The sequence below is a fragment of the Suncus etruscus genome, chromosome 2 (assembly GCF_024139225.1).
Source record: "Suncus etruscus isolate mSunEtr1 chromosome 2, mSunEtr1.pri.cur, whole genome shotgun sequence".
NCBI lineage: Eukaryota > Metazoa > Chordata > Mammalia > Eulipotyphla > Soricidae > Suncus > Suncus etruscus.
The window spans coordinates 80,531,090-80,557,597 of NC_064849.1; positions in this window are offsets into that span (position 1 = coordinate 80,531,090).

Here is a 26,508-nt window from a genome sequence, read left to right on the forward strand (position 1 = left end):
GCTTGCAAGGCAGAAGCCTTACCTCTAGCACCACCACTCTTCCCCATGTATATCTGTAGTTTAATGTGATTGTACTCATTACTAATATAATATATACTAATAAAATATATACTACCTCTCAATGACTATATTTATTTGATAAAAATTTTTGAAATCTGACACTTGTTTCAGAATGCAAGTATATTACAAAGAGCAGCAGCTAAGAGAAATTAACATATGGTCTGAAGCATATCTGATTTAAGGAAGATTTGACTAAAATATATATATTTATTTTTAATTTTGCTTTTGTTTTATTAGGGGTTTAATCATTGTGATTTACCTCATTATGACTAGTTAAGTTTAGGCAAAGTTCCAACACCAATCCCATGAACTGCATCAACTTATTTTTCTCCAAGTTTCCAAGTTACAGCCAAAGGCCAGCTGGCTCATTGACAAATGCCATTTTTTTATCTCATTGTTATGCTATGGATTCATAATTACAGTATTTTTATCTGTAGTTTCGATAATTAAATACCCCATATCTCTATGCTACCCATGTGCTCAAATCTGAAATCTTATTCTTGTTACCTCCATTCCATCTCTTTCCTTCTCTGTCATCATTTTTTATGCTCGAGTAATAATGGACTCATCATGCTCTTTTCCCCTATGCATTCCCTCTTTCTGTTATTCTTTTATATACCTCAGATAAAGGGAATCGCCAGGTATTTGCCCTTCTCTCTTTCTAACTAACTTTACATATCCTTCATTTACATCCACATTTCAGTGACATGCATAATTTTCCATCCCTTGCCTCTTCATAGTATTCCATTGTGTATATATAGCATAATTTTATCATCCATTTGCCAATTTGGGAGGCCTCTAGGCTGATTCACTCTCCTGCAACTCTTAATGCTCAGAGTTACAATGAATAATGATGCTAATTGATCTTTGAATTAATGTTTTGGGGTCCTAGGAATAGATACAAGAAATAAAATTGCCTATCATATAATAGGTCTATATGACTTTCTGAGAAACCATACTGTTTTCTACAGTGGTTGAACTCATCCATACAATCAGTGGACTATAATTGCTTTTCATAACATTCCAAACATAGGTTGTTCTCTGTTTCTTGATGTGTGCAGTATTTGTGGGGTCAGTTAAAGTCTCATTAGCATCATGATTTGAAGTTACTGATTTGATATAGCTGTTAGTCATCTGTCTTTAAAAAAATAGATTTTTTTTATTTTGTCTCCCATTTTTGATGGGGCTTGTGGATACTTTTTATTGCAGTTGAAAGTAATCCTTTACTTGATACATTGAGTTCAAATATTTTCCTTATTAACTTTACTCAATATTAAAATTCTTCAATAAACGTTAGGTAAGAGATATAATAATTTTGGAAGTTTTCTTTTCATGATTTTCAAAATTCTACTTATTTGATGTGACAGCTTGGTAATCTGAAATGAGGATTTTGATCTCAAATATTCACTTTGTCTAATTTTTTCAATAATTGTATATTTAGGATTCTTCCTAAAACAAATAATGTTTATGGGTATCTGTGCTTCAAAACCTTTGCCATGTTTATATAACAAAAATGAGCAAACCTTTAAAACATAAATAATTAGATGAATGATATCTAGGACAAAGTTTTATTTTTAAGAAATAGTACATGCATTTCTTCACAGAAAAATATATATGAAAATTCAAAAAACTCTTGTCATTTAATTTAGCAATGAACCAAAACTTTCAAAGTGCTAGCCCTATTTAATATTGGCAAAAAGCCAGGTTCTTTCTCGTACAGTCAGAAGAGGCTATTACGAATGTTCTTAGAAGCAGGTACTTATACATTTCTGTCATCAGTATAAAGAATTTTCTATTTCAGTCAGGTGATAAAAATGAAAGTCTGAACATTGACTCCAATACCACCGGATACCTTCCACAAAGGAGCCTGTATGGAACTCAGTAGGAAATCAGTCACATGATTTACTAAGTTCACTTCATCCATTTCCTTCAAGAACAGAAACTACAATTCTGAGATAGCAATAGTTTAAATTGAATCTGTGTTCAGGAAAAGTCAGTAGATGAGTTAGGGTTTTGTGTTGCTTATTTTATAAATAAGAAAATGCACATTTATCCAACTCCTTTTGCACAGGAGCAGCATAAAAAAGAGTTCATTTAAAATATATCTTGTGCTTTTTGTTGTGGAACAATGAAAAGCATCTTTGCAAAAAGCAAGCCATTTGTCTATTAAAATGTGCACACTTAATAGGTAATTTCTCTACTTAACATACATTTATGAAAATACTCCACAGTTAAACGGAGAGTATAGGTGGTTTTAGAATGATGTATGAATTTAAAACTTATTTTATATTGGTGACAAATTTGATTATTGGGTTACTTTTACAAGTAAAGGATATTTGTTATTTTTTATGTGCCAATAATCATGAAACATTCCCAAAAGAACTTATGTTCTCTATTGATAAGTTGTTGATACTAGATGCTAAATATGTCTAAAGTGATTTTCTCCCATATTTTATATTAATTTTTATAAGATAATATTATAAAACTTACTATTATTATATTTGGCTATACAAAATAAAAGCATTATTTTGGTTATTGGTGAAAAAAATTCTCACTGAGATCTGAATGTCACACCAAAGTATACAATTATATATATTAGAAAATAAGTACAATTATTTTATATATACATATATAATATATATGTACATATGTTTGACCTAGGAATTTATAGATAGTGGTTATTTTGAAGCATAATTACAGGGAACGTATTATGAAAAGCTTCAGCAAAATACTTAATGAATCAAGAAAATGACATAGTAACAAGATATTTCATGCATAAGAGATAAAATAAGTAGACACATAAGGCATATAGAAGTTATTATAGAATACTCTATTTTATTATTTACTTAGAAGTATTTAGAAGTATAGTGTTTGAACTTTGGTTATTAAGAATTAAAATAAAAGAGGGAATATGGTCCCAATCCGTTGAAAACAATAGAAGTTAAACAACAAACTTAAAGACTTAATTAGGAATTAAACAAAAAATTAAAAACATGAGTATAATATTGGTAATAACATGGTTTTAATGGGCTTCGGTAGTAAAAATCAAAACAACAGATCTTCAGATATTTAAAAATTATAAGAACTGATGATGATTTTAATAAGTCTGTGCTTTTGTAATAAGATAATGTTTGTGGCAAATAAATAGAATATAGTTGTCAAATATATCTTTAATCTATTCTATGTGATAAACTGAGAGCTTCAATTAGTATTAACTATTTTCACAATTTTAGGAATGGGAAGATAATTTGGGAAACAGTGGAATGATATTTAGTATGAAAATGGGATAAGTATCATGATAATTTTAAACACCAGGTTAAATTAACTCACCTGGTATTATGGAAAATGTGTATAAATTATAGGAGTCTTATAAGCATCTTAGAGTGATCAATATAGTACTCATTTCCATATTAATAAAAACTTTAGGAATTTATAATAGTTGAAAATAATCGAGTAGTCTTAACTGTTTTATTGAGTGACTTTTGCTGTATTTTTCACAGATATTTATATTAAGTTTGTTGGGTGTCTGTAATGTCGAGATTTGGCATTCCTAAGAAATAAGCTCATTTGTAAAAAACAAAAAAAGTAAAATAGGGGCCGGGCGGTGGCGCTGGAGGTAAGGTGCCTGCCTTGCCTGCACTAGCCTAGGACGGACCACGGTTCGATCCCCCAGCGTCCCATATGGTCCCCCAAGCCAGGAGTGACTTCTGAGCGCATAGCCAGGAGTAACCCCTGAGCGTCACCGGGTGTGGCCCAAAAACCAAAGAAAAAAAAAAAGTAAAATAAAAACAAAATTAAGCATAGCTCAAGCATTCCATAAAATTGGGGCCGGCGCGGTGATGCTACAGTTAAGGTGTCTGCCTTGCCAGCACTAGCCATCCCCCGGCGTCCCATATGGTCCCCCAAGCCAGGAGCGACTTCTGAGCGCATAGCCAGGAGTAACCCCTGAGCGTCACCGGGTGTGGCCCCCCCCAAAAAAAAAAATTCCATAAAATCACTGTACTTAATTCTTCTCCCTTCATATTATATACAATTATATATACATAATATACTATGATTAAAAGTAATTTTTCTTAAAAAGTTATTAAAAATATAAACAGTAGAATTTTATTAGATGTAAAATTCATGTACTTTTTATGTGCTTCATCTAGGTACATGTGTATTGGGGCGCGTTTACCCCTTTGATGATTGTTTGAGTACCCGCAAAGACCTCCCAGAAAGAGAAATTGATTCCCATCCTCTTGTCCCCTTTTGGGGTGAGATCTTGGTAATAATTATCCGCAGCAAATAATCCACACAGACAGGAGGGTTAAGGGTTAAAAGGTTGGGTGAGGAGAGTCCTAGTCAGCCTGCTGCTAGCTCCAAAACACCTAGAGCCAGCCAGCCAACTCTGGCAAAAGACCCCCAACACCTTTCTCCCAAATTATTTATTCGGCTCTCAACAGCACCCTTACCTGGAAAGTCAAGGTGGGACAACAGGCAAAGAATAATCTTATGGAAATATTTTCGTATACAACACATGTGTCCATCCAGGTTTAATCCCTGGCAGTACATATGGTCTGCACAGTTTACAAGGAGTGATGCCTGACTTTTATTTAAGTTTAAGATGTATCTCAAATCCCCATATATGTGGAAGATACATTATGTATTTAATTTGAAATTCTACAGGAAATATCAATGATTTTAACATGAATCACCTAAAAGAGTTTTCTAAGAATTATGCATAAATAAATTAAAAACTAAATTATAAAAAATCAAATTTTGTGAAAGTTCAGAAATTTATATAGATATATGTGCAACCTACACGCAGCATATACCTACATGTGTATATGTATATACATTACCTGTTCTGGTGTAGGAATCCAGGTGTTTTTAAATATACACTTTTGGTTTTTTTTTTTTTTTTTTTTGTAGGAGGGTCATACTTGGTGGCGCTCAGGGATTACCCCTGGCTCTACTCAGAAATCGCTCCTGGCTTGGGGGACCATATGAAATGCTGGGGAAGAACCTGTGTCTGTCCTAGGTCAGACGTGTGCAAGGCAAATGCACTACTGCTGTGCTACCAATCCAACCCCTAACTTTTGTCTTAACGAATGATATATGTATTATAACTGGCACAATAAACAAAGAATTTAACTATACCCAGACTACCTTCTTCTGTTAGCATGACTTAATATGTCCTATTTGTCACTAAATCTACCCATCATTGTTACCTACAATGTAGTTTTCTTATTAAGTCTAAATAATAGATATAAAAATCAGTTTTTATTCCTGATGAACAATTCAAATATCCAAGTTCTCTGCAATTTTGAAATACCATAGTTCCATAGATATTCCATATCTAGTTCCATAGAAAAGCATGAAATCTGTTTTTTCATACTTACAATTACCTTTAATATAGACTTGAGTATTTCTTTAAATACAAACCTTTACAATTTCTCTGAGTCTCAGCATATCTGAGTCTTCAGGATGGCTTTCTTGATATGTATTACTTTCTAAAATTAACCCATCTCACTTTAGAATAGTATTTATATCTACAGAATACATAGTTGTTCCATTCTTTATGAGCACCTAGTTGAAAATCCATGATAAAAACAAACTGAGTCCATATAGCATTGCGGACCTCAAGCAAACACACTGATCTTTCTCCATCCTGTGCCCTTTAGTATTCACCTGAATTGGAAATTTAGTTTTTAACTTCCCATATGCAGTCCAGAAATATAAATCATGATCATCTTTTCTCTTCTTGAAATTACTTTTAAGCAGAGGATGATTCCTAACTCTTGCATTTTTTCAGTCCTTATAATATTTAATCTCACACATGTCAAGATATTTTTAAAGACCTATTCATCCATACACACATAGCACATTTTTATATTATTTTTTACACATGACCCCAAAGCTGGCCTTAAAAAACCCTTTGAGGTGAATAAGATAACTACACATCCAGTACTTTGTGCCACAAATGTTATGGTTCATGTCAATCACAGAATCGTAATACACTGAATTTTTAAATAAGAAATTTTAAATATTTAAAATACAATATTTAGCATTTACAATGTTTGTATTTGGCCAGCTCTATAATTCAACTTATTCTCAAAAGTGATATAAACCGAGCCGTAAAAGTACCTTGTGTCCACTAGACAAGCAGCTGAAAGCTGGCAATCACAATAGAAGAGGCAGGCCAAACTCCTGTCCTGCTGAAGCCACACCCATTGCACAAACCACCCACAATCATCACTTTGCCTATATCTCTTCTTCACCACTCTAAAATTTTTTGCAGAGGTACTATATGACCAAAAACCAAGTATGCATATAATAATACTTGGATTTTGCCAGGATATTTTGGAGTGGTTGTGGCACTTTTCCCTGCTCCTCATATTTTTTGAAGCCCTGGTATCTGTGGTTCCACCAATGCCACAGCATTAGCAATAGTGATTGAATTTCTGGATAGTACATTTTCTCCCATGTGACAACACCAATTCTTTTCTTTTATTTAATTTTTAATATCTTTATTTAAACACTGTGATTACAAACATGACTGTAGTTGGATTCAGTCACAATAAAGAACACTCCATTCACCAGTGCAAGATTCCCACCACCGATGCACCCCCTCTCCCTCCCCCCACACCCCTGGCTTGTATTCAGGACAGGCATTATACTTTTCTCACTCATTAAAATTGTCTTGGAAGTTGTTAGTGTTCTAACTGCACTCAACCCTTCTTCTAGATGAGCTTCATATCATGACCTGGTCCTTCAGGCCAAATCTCTGGTCACTATTACAATAAGGTCTTTTATTTTATTAAAACCCATAGATAAATGAGACTATTCTGTGTGTCTCTCTCCCTATGACTTATTTCACTCAGCATAATAGTTTCCATGTATAGGAAAAATTTCATGAGTTCATCACTCCTGATTGTTGCATAATATTCCATTGTGTATATGTACCACCATTTCTATAGCCATTCATCTGTTGAAGAGCATCTTGGTTGTTTCCAGAGTCTGACTATTGTAAATAGTACTGCGATGAATATAGGTGTGGGACAGAATTTTTGTATTCTTAGGGTATATCCCTAGGAGTGGTATAGCTGGATAATATGGAAGCTCAATTTTTAGTCTTTTGAAGAATATCCATATTGTTTTTCATAAAGGATAGACTAGAGAGCATTCCCACCAGAAGTGAATAAGATTTCTTTTCTCCCCACATTCCTGCAAGCACTTAATGTTCTTGTTCTTTGTGATGTGTGCCAGTCTCTGTGGCGTGATATGGTACTTCATTGTTGTTTTGATTTTCATGTATCTGATAATTAGCAATGTGGAATAATTTTTAAATATATTTTTTATTTAAACACCTTGATTATATGCATCATTGTGTTGTTTGGGTTTCAGTCAAGTAAAGAACACCACCCATCACCAGTGCAACATTCCCATCACCAATGTCCCAGGTCTTCCTGCTCCCCACCCAACCCCCGCCTGTAGTGGAACATTTTTTTCATGTAGCTTTTGGCCATTTGTATTTCTTCTTTGAGAAATTTTTCATTTCTTCTCCCTTTTGTATTTCCTTCTGCCTACCTATTTTGGGTTTCTTTTGATGATCATTTTCTAATTTTAAAAACTGTGTCATTAACTATTTATATAGGCCCCTTCTTCCTTTCTGATGTGTGCTTGCAGGGCTATACATTTTCCTCTTAGTACGGCTTTTGCCATATATATTTTGTCTCCTCATGGTCATTTGTTTCCAGAAGTATTTTTATTTCCTTTATGATTTCATCTCTGACCCACTGGTTGTTCAACAGTGTGTTGTTTAATTTCCAGATATTAAAGTTTTTCTTCTGTGACCCTTTGTAGTTCCCCTCTAATTTTGCTGCTTTGTCATATAAAAAGGTAGTCTGTACAATTTCTATCCTCTTGTTTTTATGGAGATATATCTGATGGGCCAGCATGTGGTCTATCCAGAAAAATGACCTGTGTGCATTAGAGATGAATGTGTATCCAGATTTCTGGGGATGAAGTGCCCTATAGATAACAACTAGTATACTTTCTCACATTTCTCTTTTCAGAGCTAGTATATTATCTTTAGGTTTCAGGCTAGTTGTCCTGTCACTGGTGACAGAGCAGTGTTGATGTCTCCCAATATTATTGTGCTGCGATTGAAGTCTTCTTTTAGGTTTGTCAACAGTTGTATTAAATTTTTGCTTGTCCCTCATTAGGTGTGTATATATTTAGAAGATTGATTTCTTTCTGCTGTACATATTCTTCGATTGGTAGGAAATGACTATTTTTGTCTTTTATAACTTTTCTGAGTCTAAAGTTTGTGTCATCTGATATTAATATGGCTATTTCAGCATTTTTAAAGGAGTGTTTGTTTGAATGATTTTTGTCCAGCCTTTTATTTTGAGTCTATGTTTGTTCTGTCTATTTAAATGTGTTTCTTGTAGGCAAAAGTATGTTTGTTTCAGCTTTTTGATCCATTTTGCCACTCTGTGTCTCTTAACTGGTGCATTTAGTTCAATGATGGTGAGAGAGAGAATTGTCATGGGATTTAGTGCCTTTTTTTTTTTGTAGAAGTTTGTTGTGTTTATTGGTCTGTCTTATTTTAATGTAGACCTTTCAGTTTTTCTTTTAAGGCTGGTTTTGAGTCGGTAAAGTTTCTGAGCTGCTGTTTATCTATGAAACTATACATACATCCTTCAAACCTGAAAGTGAGGTTGGCTGGGTGCAGTATTCTAGATGAAGTATTACTTTCATTGGGTTTTGTCACTATATCCCACCACTGCCTTTGGGCCCTGAGGGTTTCTTGTGACAGGTCTGCTATAATACTTAAGAATGCTCCTTTCTCTTTTTGATCTTGCTTCTTTTAATATTCTCTCCCTATCTGTAGGGATTTGTCATTGTGACTAGGAAGTGTCTCGGGGCACTTTTCTTCAGGTCTCTTTTAGCTAGTACTCTTCAGGCATGCAGGATTTAGTTGCGTGCTGTGTTTAGCTCAGGGAGTTTCTTTGTAATGATATCTTGACTATTGATTCTTCCTGGTGATCTTCTTCCTGAGTCTCTGGGACTCCAATGATTTTTATGTTGTTTCTGTTGAATTTATCAAGAACTTCTGTTTTCATCTGTTCACATATTTGATTTTTTTTTTTTTTTTGCATTGTCTGATCATTTTCTTTAAGGTTCTTTTCCAGTCTCTTCTGCTGTATGGAGTTGCTCTGCTTTTTATCTTCCAGCTAATTGATTCTGTCCTCAGGGGCTGTTACTCTGTTTGAAAGACTTTTCATTGAGTTTTAATTTCATCTACTGAGTTTTTCAAACCTGTTATTTCAATTTAAAGTTTTCTGATTGTGTTCTCTTCAGCTTGATGAATACTTTCTTTGAGTTCAATGAGCATCTTCCATATTACTACTCTAAACTCCTTGTTTGAGAGGTTGACTATGTAGTTAGTACTTTCTGGGCCATCATAGATGCCATATTCATTCTTTATGCATGTTGTTATACTGCATTGTTTCCCCCATTGACACATTTGTGGAGGAGCTTTTAGTGCCTGTTGTGATGGAATTCATGTGCTTCCAAGGAGTAAAGGAGAGCTGCGTTGCTCCTCCTTTTCCTGGTTGGCGAACCTTAATAAAATTAAATTCGCTGGGGTTTTCCTCTAAGAAAAAGGGCTAAGGAAGGGATAAGGAAGCCAAAAATGGAGAGATGTAGAGGCTTTTAAAGGCACCAAGCAGGAGATGGTACCCGCCTGTGGGCTGGGAACTCCTATCTGGCCAAGGGAACCTTGATGGGATTAAGTTCTCTGGGTTCATCCTCAGCAGTCTCCCGCAGGGATCAGGAAGCCCACCAATTCTTTTTTAACACACCAATTTAGATACCAATTAATTTGAAGCTACTGAAAGCTCATATAAAAAGTAACAGAATAATCAACTATAAACAGAAGCATAATATATTTTTTGAAAATGACTTCATAAACTTATTGTGAGATACAATAATTTTCACAATTTTGATGCCTTACTCTTTATAATATTTTATTTAATTTCTTGATTTCTTAAAATAAGTTTTCTCCCATTTACTTTATAAAAGATGTATTTTGACTGTTTCATGATCTGTAAATAATGTTAATTTATATAAACATACATGAAATATGTAAAATATCTATTAAAAACAAAACCATAACTCAAAATAGTTATTAATTAAAAAATCTTCAGAAAAATATAGTAGAAAAATATAGAAGTCATAGCATATAAACTAACTCAGTCAGTACACATCATGATTGTATTAAAATCAATGTAATAATAGTATCTTAATATTGCTGCAAAATATTTGTAATTCCATATGTATAAAATTTATAGTTACTTATGTGAATTTCAAATTTGAATATATACTACAACAGTTTAAGTTTTATATGATTATCCAATATTATAAGAGATAATTCTTTAATTAATATCAAATTTCACTTTCCCATTAATAGTCAAAAGTATGTAATATATTTTTAAAATATTTCTTTCTTTTCTATAAAATAAGCAAGGGTGGAAAAGTCAAAGTGTATTTTTATTACAAAATTTCATTGCCCTTTTATGACTCTTGATCTTTTAAATTTATATAGATCACTGTAAATTGCAAGAGAGTGATCTCTACAGAGTAAAGGCTCTCCCAAAGATAATTCTACCAAAAAAAGAAATATAGACACGGTTTCCAAAAAGCTAAATGTCAGACTATGGCCTGACATTCAAGGTTAAAAATAAGTCTGCCTGGGTTAGAATCAGTAATTTTGTTGTGTTATTTTGGTTATATGGGATTGTCATTATTCTGCTTAACTGACATTTACCTCAATATGCTTAAACTGTTGGTCATTATATTAGCCTTCTAGTTGACCTTCAGAGAAACATACAATACACTGAAGCATCTCAAAATACCATATCTCTGTAAATACATACTTATTCATATGAGTAAATTAATATTAGAATTATGAGTTTTTACTCCATTGAAGTCTGTAAATATAAGTTAACCTATTTATATTAAAATAAATATATGAATCAAAGGTGTTATATTCACAGCCTTGTCTTAAAACAAAGGGTACTGATGTCTGTCTAGGCAGAAATTCAGAGAATGGGTAGAAGGAAGTGAATTCTCCTCTTCTGATAATATCCAATTTCTTCAAGTTACAATGGTTAAACTGACATAACAATTTTTGATTCTAATGAAAAAATTATAGAACTGTGTTACAAAAATTATCTTTCCACAAAAGTTATATATATATTGAAATTACCTTTCAAAATATATTTTAAAATAATATATGTATATGTTATTGGAAAAAATGCAAGAGAGCTCTTAACAAGAAAATATATCTTTTTTTGACTCAGAGAGAAAGCATCTAATTAGTATGTTACCTATCTTGGGTTAATGGGAAGTATTTCTTAAAACACTAGGAATGAAATGTCAAACATATGTACATATACCGGGAACATATATATGCTCTGAATCATACATTATATTTAATGAACTATTTTCTCAATTAATTTTCTGTTTTAAAATGGGAAATATTTACGTTTTTCTATATTTATCGTTCCTATATTTCACAGTTTTAGTCATCACTATTTTTCTTTGCTTAATTGCATTTTTAGCTTAAACCATATAATTGATATTATTTTTCTCCATCCTGATATTTTTACAGCATGTCCTTCTTTTAATATATATTTGACCATCTAGTACATTTAACTTTCTGTTCAGTTTAGCTCCTTTACTTCCTGATTTTTGTGAGTTTGAAAGCAAGACATTATCCATTGCAAAATTAAAATTTAAAATATTTTCAGTATGCTATAATTAATAAGCATACATGCTTATTTTATTTAGCAATTTTTAAAAAATACTTTTAGACACCAAACCCAAAGTCAACTATAACAGAATCAAGATAACCGACTGGACCAGAGCGGTAGTGCAAGACATAAGGCTTCTGCCTCCCACTCTAGACTAGGACGGACTGTGGTTCTATGCCCCTGCATCCCATATGGTACCCCAGCCCAGGAGCAATTTCTGAGCGCATAGCCAGGAGTAAACCCCTGAGCATTACCGAGTGTGGTAATTAAACAAAAACAAACAAACAAAAAACATAACCCAATCTACATGAAGCTATACACAGAGGGGATCTATTAATTAGTAGTCCATGAGGTAAGATGGGTAGTATATGGATAGCAGTGCTGGGAACAGGGGGTGGAGAGGACAACACTGGTGTGGTGGGAATGGCCCTATTTCACTGTTCATTATGTGTCTTAAATATAATTGTGAAATACTTGTAATTCACATTGATCACAATAAAAATTATTTAAAAAATAATTTGAGATTTGTGAGATGTGGCTTTAAAAATACCACGAAGGCACATTCATTCTCAAAGACTTTTCATTGGTCAATGTGCAAAATCTTTATTTTTAAAATGTGTATCACCATGTTAAAGCTTGATGTTTTGTGGTATAATATCATTTTGGTGAATAATTTTATTTTTGAAATTTTGGCTATTCTTTTTTTGTTTGTTTGTTTGTTTTTGGCTCACACCCAGCAGCACTCAGGGGGTTACACCTGGCTCTAAAGCTCAGGAAATCACTCCCAGCAGGGTCCGGGGGGACTATATGAGATTCCTGGTCTTTCTGCATGCCAGGCAGAATGCCCTATCTCCATGCAATCTCTATGCCCCGAAGATTTTGCTATTCTTAAAAGTAGTAGTAGCTTGGATTGCTTTTTTTGAGATTTAAGGAATATAGAATGGTCATGAGCTCTGAGATGCCCCAAAATGCCTAGAATGCTCTTTGGAATTGTCCTACATAGTACAATTCATGACTCCCTTTTTTGATTTCCACATTTCTAGTGCTTTATAGGCATCTTTTTTTGTTTGTTTGTTTTTTGTTTTTTGGGTTACACCCGGCAGCACTCAGGGGTTACTCCTGGCTCTATGCTCTGAAATCGGCTCCTGGCAGGCTCAGGGGACCATATGGGGATGCTGGGATTTGAACCAACGGACCTTCTGCATGTAAGACAAATGCCTTACTAGTCCATGCTCTCTTGACCCTATATGCCATCTTTTAATTTGTCAAGCCTAGTCTCCTTTTAGTACAACTAAAATGAAATGAAACTAAAGACAATATTCAAAAAATGTTTTGAGTACTATACTTATTAGCAAATAGAATATTTAAGTTGCATATTCCTTTATTTTTATATATATCTTGTATTATTACAAGTACAGATATTGTAGGAAATATTCTACCTAGAAAATGTACCCTCTTGCTATTGATGCTGTATTTAAATGAGATGATATTTAAAATATAGTTATACAACTAAAACTTTATCGGAGAATAAATACTTCAGTTAATCATTTTATGGTTGCTAGTATATTTGAGTAGTAAACAGGAGCATAATAGTTAAAATTTTATACCCTGGATTTAAGTATTAAAATAACATATGTGTACTCATCTGTTAATACTGTTTTTAAAAAAAATAGAAAGACCCAAGGTGTCATGCTTTACCATAAATGATAACTACCATAATAGTTAATTTATGCAAATTTTTAGTTTTTACTCAATTGATCAGCTTATCACTAGTAATTTATATATAGTAAACTACCACAGCCCAACTCCTTTCATTACCTGAGGAAATAAGATTTTACTTAATAAATTTCTTTGTTATTAGCCCATGTCCACTTATCAGACTATCAGCAAGCTTTCAGCAAAGGTCTTTTTGCCCATTGAACAAGATTGATTTAATAAAGTCAATTAGATTTCTCTGTTTGTAATTAATTTTTCCAATATTCAGAGAACTTGTAAAGAGAAAAGTTAAATTTCAGACCCAATTCTGTCTTTTAAATATTGCCAGGAAGTACTTGCCAAGTTATTTAAAAGTGGGAGACTCAAATCCACATGTGAGAAATGGTTCATGTATGTTTCTGGTTCTGGTTAATACTGGAAATTCAATATCATAAATATTTTTGAATTCTAAAAAAGGTTAGTTACTTAAATATAACTTAGAGAGGCCAAAGCAATAGCACAAGAGTAGGGTGTTTGCCTTTCAAATGGAAAATCCAAGTATGATTTCTAGCATTCCATATGATCTCCAGAGCATCACCAGAAATGATCTCTGCATGAGAAGCCAGGAGTAACCCCGAGCACCTCCAGTTGTGACTCAAAACAAAACAAAACAAATGAATGCAGCTAAAACAAGAATAGAAAAGTAGCTTTCTACTCATTCTTATTCTAACCTTTTATTCCCCTTAAAAAATTTTATGATGTATAATCTTCAGACTGTTTTATGATACACTAATTCATATGTAAGCACTCTGCATCAAGAAAGATTAATTTATTGTATTGTTTCCAACTAAGGTATTGAAAATATAGCATAGTTTCAAAATCTTAAAAAGAAGAGATTAAACTTTAGTGTTTATTTTATCACATCCAATTATTTCAGCCTATTTATGAAAAATATCAAGCAAAAAAGTTCATAAAACTTTAGATAACAATATTTTCTTAGTGACACGGACATTATATCACATAGATTACTTTTATTTTTATTTTTCTCCTTCTCTCCCTTTAAGAATTTACTTTTAATGGAAGCTATTAACAAGTAATCAAACTATTAACAAGTAAGCTGAGTGTTAAGTTGAATGATAGCATTAATGCTAGAAGCATTAATATCTGAAAACAGAGTATTAAAACATATCCTTTGTTTTTAGATAATGGTAGCATTGTATTTTTTAAAACTTTTATGTTATGTTTATATGTTTTAATAATAACATAATGTTGAAATATGTTCTGAGATTTCATAGGTTATCTAAGAAGCTTTTTTAATTTTGATTAGAACTATATATGTGAAATGGGACTTTCACATCTGTAAGGTTGACAGTAAATATTTATAATCTAGGTGATACTTGCTAAGAATCTGCTTCTCGGAACTAGAAAAATGTACTTTGCCCTCAATGTTTAAGGAGTTACATAAGTCTATAATGGTCTTTAGATTATATTGTGTGCTGCTAAGAAATAGTATGTACTAGCAACTGGGGATTTGAGGGACAAAGTAATTGTATTGTACATGGGATTCAGTTTTTGTGTTTTCTTAATGGTTCTTTGGCTGAAAGTTCAAGGCTGGGATAACATTGATGGGGACTATCGAGAATTTCTGTTTATGGGTGATTTGTGCTTCCACTGTAACTTTACCCTGTCCTCTTTCTTTGCATCTTTGTTGTCATAATTAAAATTAGAAAAAAAAAGAAAAGAAAAGAATCTGCTGCTCTGTTTTGAGTACAAGGCCTCAAAATTAGTTTGAGGAGATCAAGGCAACATTCCCTTAATAATAGATTATCTTGGGCTGGAGCGATAGTGCAGTGGTAGGGCATTTGACTTGCAAGCGGCTGAACCAGGGCGGGGACCTCGGTTGGATCCCCAACCATCCCATATGGTTCCCCAAGCCAGGAGCGCATAGGCCAGAAGTTACCACTGAGCGTCACTGGGTTGGCCCAAAAACAAACAAAAAAACAATAACAAGCAAAAAACCCATAAAGGATTATCAGAAGTAAACATTATTCACTTGAATGTTACAGTGGTAATTTCAGTTATTTGGAGTTTGGGTTAAGCAAGACAACAACCTTTATTGCTCTATGTTAACTGTATTGTAAAAACACCATATTTCTCCCACATTTTTCTAGCATTGCCTAACTCTTGCTCAAATGCAGGTACTTTGTATTTAATAATAAAAACCATCCTAAAGTTCTTCAAACTTAGAATACTTCACATTTCTTAAGCATTGGGTTTATTAGGGGGATGGAAAGATGGTGAAAGGCAGTAGGGCATTTGCCATGCACATCTGGCTGAACCAAATGGACCTCGGGTTTGATCCCAGGCATCTCATCTCTGGTTCCCCCAAGCCAGGAGTCATTTCTGAGCACATACCATGGGAGTAACCTCAGAGCGTCACTGGAAGTGACCCATAAAAAAAAAAAAAACCAAACAACAACAAAAAATTGTGTCCACCATCTTCTGTCCCCTTTTGCCATATAACATTATCTATCTATTACACTAACCTACATTAGTCCTCATCAGAACATAAAAGATGCGTAGGGCAAGGGGGGCATGTGACAATTTAAAGCTTGCTACTCATATTCTTCCGATCCATCTAGTGTGTCATTTTCCATTTACTTATCTGCGTTGAAGCAAAATTCATTGCGGTGATATCCCGTCATTGCAATATCACTTATCTTCTATTACTCTTTAGAAAGCAAATGATATATCATGTTTTCTTTCTAAAATATCTGAACAAAAAATGGTACTGGTAAAGCCCACTATGAAATGCGAATCGAATAGTTTGATTCCTCATTATTAGATTGTTTTGTCATCTAGTTGACTCACACTTGAAATATGTGTTGTGATGCATCCTGACTTATTTGGTTGCTAACATTTAGTTTTTTCTGTTCCTTTAGACATTTTTTATCACTTCATTGACTCTTTTAGTCTATATCTGTCTCTTTTTAAGATTTTAACTTGTATTTACATTAGATTTTCATATAAGCAGTAGTTGTATATTATTCCAAAATAGCTGCATAGTTGCAAGCTCTACATATTATTCCATGGAAAGTTGAAAATTAGCACAAACAAAAGGTTAGTTGTTTCTCACCAATGCCTAACTCTTCCAAAATGTTCCCACAGCAGTAAATTCTATAGGTTATAGATCAATAAAACAATAACAATAGAAAATAACAATATAGCAATAGAAAATAAAAAATAACTGTTCAATAGCATTAAGAATATTAATGATAATAAGTAGGATAACTGCTTGAGAAAACTTATTATGTAGGTGATTAAAACCTGAAAATACGTTATAACAAATTTTTATGTCATTCAATATTTGCATCATTTGAAAATATTCGATGAGTTCTATCTTCAAAGTGTTTTTTAATTTCTGACATATCACATCATATCATTGTAATTTAGATACTGGGTTTTTATTTGTTTTATTTTTTTGAGCCATACCCTGCTGCACTCAGGGGTTACTCCTTGGACTATGCTCAGAAGTCACTCCTAGCATACTCGGGGGACCATATAGGATGTCTGGGATTGAACCTGGGTTGGCTTCATGGAAGGTAAATGCCCTACTGCTATGTTATCTTTCCATCCCCTTTACTGGGTTCTAAAAATTTTATTAAATGTCCGACCCTTTTATACTCCTCAAGAATAATTTGTTATCCCAAGTACTTAGACGATCCTTTGTAAATGTAAACAAAATAAATTTTTCATTCCTTTTCAGGACAATCACACTGTTCTATATGATACACATAACCAATCCTGGTTTCCTTGGAGTTCTTTAGCAATCATTTACAACCTTCTCTGTCTCATTTTCTTACTAACTAGTATTTTGTATTCCATTCTGCCCTCTCTAAACGTGTAGTAAGAAGATAGCAGAGAAGTTTCTAGTTCAGCTTCTCATGTTTTGCTTTAATTTTTTAAAGTATTATGTTTCTTTTAGGGCCAACACCTTGCTGTGGGCCGCAGGCTTTATACATGGGCATACCTGGGTAAAATAAATGAAGGTAAGGATGGTTGAACTCAAAAACATCTGATCTGCTGTACAATAGATCTACTTGACCCCTTTGTCTAGTCTTTTCACTCCAACTGAATTGTTCTTCTCTCCCAGGTGATTAGCTCCTATTTTAAGGGTTGCTATTTAAATATGTGCTCCTTAGGTGAGATAAAATTGGCAATATTATATAAAATGATTATCTTCAGTGAGCCCTCTCACTCTTATTTGCTGAGTCATTGCAAAAGCTGCAAGTCATTTTTAATTCTAGGTACTCGGGTATTTTTGAACTTCCTTTGCACTCTTCAAACGTAAGTTGTATTAAAGCTAGAAGTAATTTTTAATTTATCTTATAAAGATATTGGATATGTAGAACAAAATAGATATCATTAGGACAGATAACTTAAGAAGTACCTAATACCTCAAATATTTTAAAACCATATAAATACAATTAAGAATGATTTTTAAAAAAACATTATATAGATATAAAAAGATAGTGCTTTTCCTTTTTTGTCCTATCTTGACTTATTTCAAATATAAAATAAACGGTCTTGGGCAAAGGGATATTTTTTGGCCTATAACTAGACTTGTCTTTTCTATATTGTATAATTGAATCTGACATTTACTAGCTATGAAGACAAAGGTTTGGTATATAAGTAAATCTTTGAATTATATTCTCATGCCTGTTTTTTAGTGCTGTCTGTCAGTGACAAGCAAGCAGACACTTGTGTCATGACTTGAAGAACATTGTAAATCCACATATTAAATGTTATTTCTTCCTCCCTCTGGATGAAATATCAGATATTATCAGCCTCCATGACCCATTTCAGCAAAATGCTTTATGAGAGTCTTTCTTTAACATATTATTATCATTACTATTATTATTGTCTTATTATCAAAATCTTCTAACCTGCCATAATTTGGTTTCTTGGGTAACACGTTGCTCAGGGTTTACTCCTGCTATAGGATCAATGATCATTCATATCAATTCACTGGGAACATATGCAGGAGTAGGGTTGAATTCTGGTTAAATATATGGAAGGCAAGGTTCTTAATCCTCATACCATCTCTGACCCACTTCTTAAAATGTTTACAAAGTCTTAACTACATATCATTGATTAAACTCCTCAGAAAAAATTGCAATGTCTGATCCAAAACAAGAAAACAAGTCAAGACTGATGTTAAAAATGCCTTCATGCTATCTCTCCCGGCCCCACTTTATTTGGGTGTGACCCAAAAACAAACAAACAAAAAAAAAAAGAAAAAAAAAGAAAAAGAAAATGGAATTTTCTCATAGGTATGCGTGACATAATTCTTTGGTTTGTTAGGTCTTGGCGCACACCCAACAGTGCTCCCTGGTTAGCTCTTTGCTCTCTGCTCAGGAACCACTCCTAGCAAGGCTCAGTGTATGTATTAGGTTCCAGGGCTCTAATGTGTGCTGGTTGCATGCAAAGTAAGCAACTTAGCTATTGTACTAGTACTCTAGAACCAGAATTTATATCAATTTAGTTTTTGTCTTAAACTTTTAGATAAAAATAACATTGACCCTATAACAACACTTTTTGCAAAATATTAGGAGTTGAAAATATAGTATATATTATTGAATTACCAGATAAGAACATAGAGCCAATCCAGGTCTTTTTCCTGTTTTTAGTTAACCATCAAAGTTAATCATCAAAGGGGCAGAGGTAATGAACATGTCCTTTATCATAACTTAAAATCAAAAAGTCATTTGTTATTTTACTTGAGTCAACAAGTACATGTAATGCTTAAAAGCTCTGGTGAATTCTCTGTTGGTTGAATTATTCTTCTCTTTTACTATTTTGCACTAATTAGCATATAAGAAGAAAACTCCTTGGGTGAACATGGTATAATTGTGTCAGTCATACTCAGCCTATAGAGGTGCAAATGATGTAGCCAGCTCTTCATGTCTGTTGCAATTATTCAGAGAGCAGAGATAATAGAAGAAACTTTATCATTGCTATTGTTCCTCCTCTAAACTAAAGACATATCAAAAGGTGTGAATCACATATGGTCACCATCACACATGGCAACCTGGCATGCTGGCACACACTAGCCTGTGTGTTTAAAATTAAAAAAAAATTGGGTGACAGAACTTTAGATTACAAAATAAAATATAACCTCAAGTGATTATGAAACACATGTAGTGAACTAGCATGTGCTTATGAATTTACTACTATTTATTTTGTGTAGGGAACAAGAGTCTTTATATCATTCTTTTATATGATACTGACATGCATTTAAAGCCATTAAAAATGTCTCCAAATTTCTCATCTCTCAGGTAACATAGCTTCTCTTGTTTGAAGAATATTCATGAAGTAACTTTGGAATATATATATATATATATAATAACATAAATAGTTATATTTGATGTGATTTAACATAAATTATATACAAGTTTCTTTAAATAAATTGCATAATTATTATTTAATGTTATTATATACACACTCATATAATGTTTGATGGAAAAGACCAAAAATTCTGTTCACAAATAATGTCCGTGGCTGAGAGTGAATTTATTCTGATTTCTATTTTTGAATGCTAGAAGTGCAGCAAAGGTTTTACAGAAATGATTCGATATAAATAATAAATAGATCAAAATCTCAAGAGACAATTCTCCAAAGATTCATAGTTCATAGTTGTTTAGCCATCTTAGAAAACATCCTACTTTAATTCAGATAATATCTGTCAATTTATGAGAAAGGAAAAGTTTGTAGCAGAAAAGTTGAAATTATGTCTGAATAAAGTTTAAGTATCTATGTTTAATTATAAGATTTGTATTTTATCTATGGAAATTGTATATATCTAAACTTGTGTCATTATGCTATATTTAATTTTTAAAAATAAGTAACTAAAGCAGACCCTCTAGGTGCCTTCTAATAGGAATTTAGGAAAGGTTTTTACCTGCCTTGAACTTTCTGTGCATTATTCAACAATGATTCCTCTATAACTGTACATTCCAAATATTTCCAAATATCTGCAGTTGCATTAATGCAAAGCACTGTGTACATTTTATGTCAGTTTCAATACAAAGTTGTATGGTTTCGTAATCCTTAATCTAAATGCTGTAAGTGATTCATTACAAAATATGATTTTCCTACTTGTTATGTTCAGCAGAATTAGTATTCTCGCTCTGATCATATTCATAATGCTCTTTAATGTACTGGCATTCCATCTGCATACTCAGCAGAAAGAATATGACAGCATTATTTCAAGAGTTAAGAAAGATTTGCTGTTTAAAAAGCAAAATAGATGATTGCCTCCCAAGTTTAGAGCACATTTGAACTGTTTAAGGTGTTCAACACCATATGCTTGAAGTCATTTCTCATACTGTCTTATTATCTTCCAGTGTGAACCATCGTTCAACAAATGATCCAAGCAGATGAGCTCTTTTTCCCCCACAGAAATAAAAGAAAGGAAAGCATATTTTGAATATTTTGTTATTTCCAAAATTGAATGTTACAATTTTGAGTAATTTTATTGAAAAGGAGAAACAGCATCCAATATAAGTAATCTGTGATATATATCTAATGACATGGAAAATAATGTCCCCTAAATCAAGATGTGAGTCTCATACCAACTTTTTATATTTAGCTTCCATAATCAGAGGCAATATAGTCATAATAAATAAGCCATACTGAATTGAAAATGTATATTGTGTTCTATTGCTGGGCTTTGCCACCATGATTCACTAATGCAATACAGTATAACTGCAATACGATACAGCAATTCCTGGAAGACAGTGAGAAGCTATAAGGTTTATGTACTCTAAAGGTTAGCAGGCAAATAATTGGGGAAGATGTCTAGATCTTACTGTCAGGCACTTACTCTTTAAATTTCCTATATTTCACATTTCTGATTTTTAAAATTAGAAAATAAGGCTTTTTTTTTGTAAGCAAGTAAGATGAACATATAAATGAGATGACAGGGTCTTACTCAAAGTAAAAGCTGAATTTACATGAGATATCTGTAAACAATGTGAAACAAATATAGATGAAAATGAGTCAAGTGGGACCGGAGTGGTAGGAGAGTAGTAGAGCATTTACCTTGCATGCGGATGAGAACCTGGACAGATGCGAGTTTGATCCCCAGCATACCATCTACTCCCATATGCTAGGACTGATTTCTGTGCAAAGAGCCAGAGTAACCCCTTAGCATCGCCGGTTGTGGCCCAAAAAGCAAAGCAAATGAATCATGTCATTTCATTTAAATTACCATTAAAATAACAACTACCTAGACGCTCACTTACACTTTTCTTTTTAACTTACAATAGGATAAAATTGAACCTGTATTTGGTAAGAGTTTTCCCTCCATTAAGAAAAGTATCTCTTAAAAATTATTATTTTCTGGGAGGTGGGGCAGAGTGATAGCACAGTAGTGGGGTGACTTCTGGGCACAGAGCCAGGAGTAACTCCTGAGTGCTGTGACCCAAAAACAAACAAACAAAAAGTAATTTCTGGGATTTCATTTTAATGTCTCTACTATTTAAGAAATATTTCCTTTTCTTTGAGTTTTTATGTTTTTTTTTAATTTTTATTGTGACCAAAGTGCATTACAAATCTTTCACTGCATCATTTATGGTACATAGTGAATGAATGAGGGGCATTCCCACCACCAGTGCTGTCCTCCCTCTGCCCCTGTTCGCAGTATGCATCCCATATCTCCCTCCTCTACCCCCCAGTACGCTAGTGCAACTAGTCTCCACTTTACAGCTTGTTGTAGATTGAGCATCCATTGCACCATCATTGGAGATAAAAAGGATAAGAAAAAGGGGAGAAAACAATTTGGTGTCAACTACCAAAAAAAGAAAGAAGAGAGAGAGAAAAAAAAGAAAGAAAAATGGAAGAAAAAGAAAAAATGGACCCGGCAAATAAAAATAAATCTCTAAATAATAACCACAAGTGTGAAAAAGAAAGAGAAAAGTGGAAGAAAAAAAGAGAATGAAAATAAAGTCAAGAACTAACAAATCAAAACAAAACAAGAAAAAGTATGGGTGCTGGAATGGTAGGGTTTGGTGTTCCCCCCACTTTTTTTTTTTTTTTTTGCATAGGCACAGTAAGCATTGGGGAAGAAAGGGAATTCCCATGGCCTAAGAGATTCAGGGTTTCTCTATCCTTGAAGCATACCATCATGGGATCAACCCCTGGCTCCATATATACTCATTACCCCAACCCAAAGGCTTTTTTGTGATGCCAGGAAAGTTTCTTCTCGGTTGTGTGTGAGAAAATCAAGCCACTGTAACTAGCGATCTTGGAATTTGCGCAGGTTATAGGTCAGGCTTTAGGATAGAGTCTCTAGGTTCTACAGGTTCCTATCCACCGTTGTTGTGGTGTTCAGTCTTCTGTAACACTTGCTCCTGTTTTCATTCAGTCCCTTAGCCAAAGCCTAGGATATTATGGGTCCAAAGGTTTTGCTCAGTCTCTGTTGTCCAAGTTAGACCTCTGCAATAAGACATCTTGTTGTTGTTTTCTATGTGTCCTGGACTACAGCCTAGGGTAGGGTTTTCCTTATTAGTCCCAAGGTAGGCTCTGTTCAGTCACAGTTGTCAAAGTCAGTTTTCTGTTGTTGGTGCTCTAATTTTTCACAGTTCAAAGGACGATAGTTCTTCTGATTTCCATTTAGTGTTAGGTGATGTGATAGGACAGCCTGGTCTTAGGTCAAGTTTTTCTTTCCTCATTGTCATATCAAAATTGGCACAAGTTGGTGGCAGAGTAGTGTTATAAATCTCCCAATGGAGCTTAGTTCCTGGTGGTGTTGCCCGGAGCTGTATCATTTCTACGTCGAGGATCTGGGGTTTCAGATTGGACTAACACTGTCCAATCTCCTTGGGACTGGTTGTATCCACATGACACATGTTCAGGATGGGAGGCACCCTTCTGCTATAAAAAGTGATTTCTTTTTTTTTTTTTTTTTTTTTTTTTGTTTTTGGGCCACACCCGGTGACGCTCAGGGGTTACTCCTGGCTTTGCGCTCAGAAGTCGCTCCTGGCTTGGGGGACCATATGGGACGCCGGGGGATCGAACCGTGGTCCGTCCGAGGCTAGCGCAGGCAAGGCAGGCACCTTACCTTTAGCGCCACCGCCCGGCCCCAAAAGTGATTTCTTATCCTTAGAAGATAAGGTCTTGTTTCTGTGTCTATGTTTTCCCCTTTTTTACTTTGCCCATACAAAAATGTATGGTGTAATACTGTGTTGCTGGTGCTATTCTGGGTAAGGATGACAGGTTGCACACAAAGTCTCTGTCGTCTGGTTTTGTTCTGAGCTTTTATCCCAGTCAAGGCTTTTTGTACCAAGCAGCACCAAAAATGGTAAGGATAGAGAAAAAATGTATATATTAAAATAGAATGAACAACAAACAGCACTCTAGGAGTAGTTTATTCAGTGAGAGCTAGAAACAGAAATTTATTTTCAGGATTCTTGTTCTTTATTACAACTTTCAAAGACATTTTTATGCTTCTTTATTTTGAAATAAGTCATCTCAACTTAATTCCGATAAGCTTCAGAAAAAAATTTTTATGTCGAAATCTTTTCAAAAATTAACCATTTTTGCAGGTTTTTTTCCTCTATGTGAGAAAGACAATAGAATGAAGGCCCATGAACTCTGTTTCTCTGCTGCCCTGCTGTCCCTGGAGGCTTGTATCAATTTAATTTTGGTTCTGTCCTATATTGTTTTTATTGGCATTTCTTAGCCAATATTTTCTTTTATCTCTTATTTAGTTCTTCAATTTTAAAATTTTAAAAGATTTTTTAAATGCAATGTACATACTTTTAGTTTCAAAATCTATCATGGCAAATATTAATATGTTGGAGTTTTTTTTTTTCTTTTGGTTTTTGGACCACACCAGGTGATGCTCCAGTTACTCCTGGCTCAGAGCTCAGAAATTGCTCCTGACTTGGGCCACCATATGGGACACTGGGGGATCGAACCACTGTTAATCCTAGGATAGTGTGAGCAAGGCAGACACCTTACCGACTGTGCCACCGCTGTGACCCCAAAATGATGGAGTTTTATCTAGACCCTAAAAGCTTTGAATAAGAAAATATAATTACCTCTGCTTCCCTTTTTTAATATTTTATACACATTAACTTGAAAACTTGTTCAGAGCACATTACCTTACAGAATGAATATATCATCACATTATCTTTTTATTGTTTCTTTAATTACATTATCTTTTGAAATCCTACCTCTTATAGACTGGAGTAATAATTTTCGATATTTTAAAAAAAACATACAGCAAATATAACTATAAAATTCATGTTCTTTATTAGACACAAAATGTGAACCTTCAACTTTGGAACACATCACTTATAAAAAGTTCATTGATTCAACTTTTACTGTTCTACATTTCTCTACCACATTCATAAAATTTTTATTAAAGACTCAATGTCATGCCTTGGTGACTTTCTAAATATACTGTTGTATCAAATTAAATATTATTTGCCTGCTCTAAAACCACAAAAAATTAAAACCACAACAAAAACAAAATAAGGAAATTCTGCAGTCGTTAAATTTTGCTTGATTAGAAAGTAAAGCTTGGGGCCAGAACAAAAACAACAAACAAGGGCTGAGAAAAAGTAAATAACTTATAGTACTTGCCTGGCATGTACTAGAGCAGTGTTCTTTCCCAAAAATCCATGTGTTCCTTGGAGTCCCATTGGCAGTGATCCCTGTAAGAGAACCAGGGGTTAAGTTTGAGCAGAGCTGAGGGTGCCTCTTCCCAAAAAAACCCAGAAAGACTTCCAGGGGTCCTCAAACTTTTTAAACAGTTCACTGTCACATAGGCTGGAGAGATAGCATAGTAGTAGGTATTTGCCTTGCACGTTGCCAACCCAGGATAGGCCTGGGTTCGATTCTAGCACTCAATGTGGACTCCCAAGGTTGCCAGGAGAGATTTCTGAGCCCAGAACTAGGACTATCTCCTGAGTGCTTCCAGGTATGGCTCAACAAAACAACACAAAACCACAACAGTTCACTGTCCCTTATAACATTGGAGAGAGACAGACTATAGTTAAAAAAAATTACAAACTATGAACAAAGTCCTGTACACACTGTCCATACCTTATTTTGAAAAATAAAGGAACAAATACAATTTTTAAAATGAAGAACGAATTAAAGCTAAATCAACAAACTTACCATTATTTCAACAGGAAGTAAGGGCCTGTTTTCAGTGGGCCATAGTTTAAGCACCCCTGTCCAAGACTGAAAGGGGGAGTTGAGAGACAGACAGTGCAGCACACATGCCAGGCATGTGCACTCTGCGCTCAGGATCAGACGATAGCTAAGCAGAATAGGCAGTAGTGGCAAAAGTACCCAGTGGGCTAGATAATTGTCCTTAGTGGGCCGCACATGTAGATCATGGCTGTAGTTTGAGGACCCCTGGACTAACTGATGAGATTCCTTTGGGAAAAAATAGAGAAGGTATTAAATAGGCATTCGAGTTTAACATCTATCTCAGCTTCCTTGAAATCACTCTCAGTATCTTTTAAAAGTATTATCTTAACAAAAAAATGGGCAATGTATTCTAACATCACTGAACTCCTAATATTCTCACGCTCTGTTCTGCATTTTTGAAATCAACTATAGAAAAAGCCAGGGTAGCTGACACAGGCAGCAGCAGGCTGGGAAAGCAGTGATGACTTTAGCTTAGTCTGTGCAGACATGACAAATCCCTGGCTTTCAAATTTAACACTGTACAGGATTGTCAGTATGTCTTCTTTCATGTCTCTAATGTGAGTTAGTCAGGGTATTACTCACTGTAATCACTCATGAATCCATGGTTGCTGTGGGTTTCCCACATGTTCAGCCAGGTTCTGAGATTGAAAATAGAAATGAAAGAGAGAAATGCTATACCCAATCAGGTGATGTATGTGTTGTCCAGAGGTATAAAAGA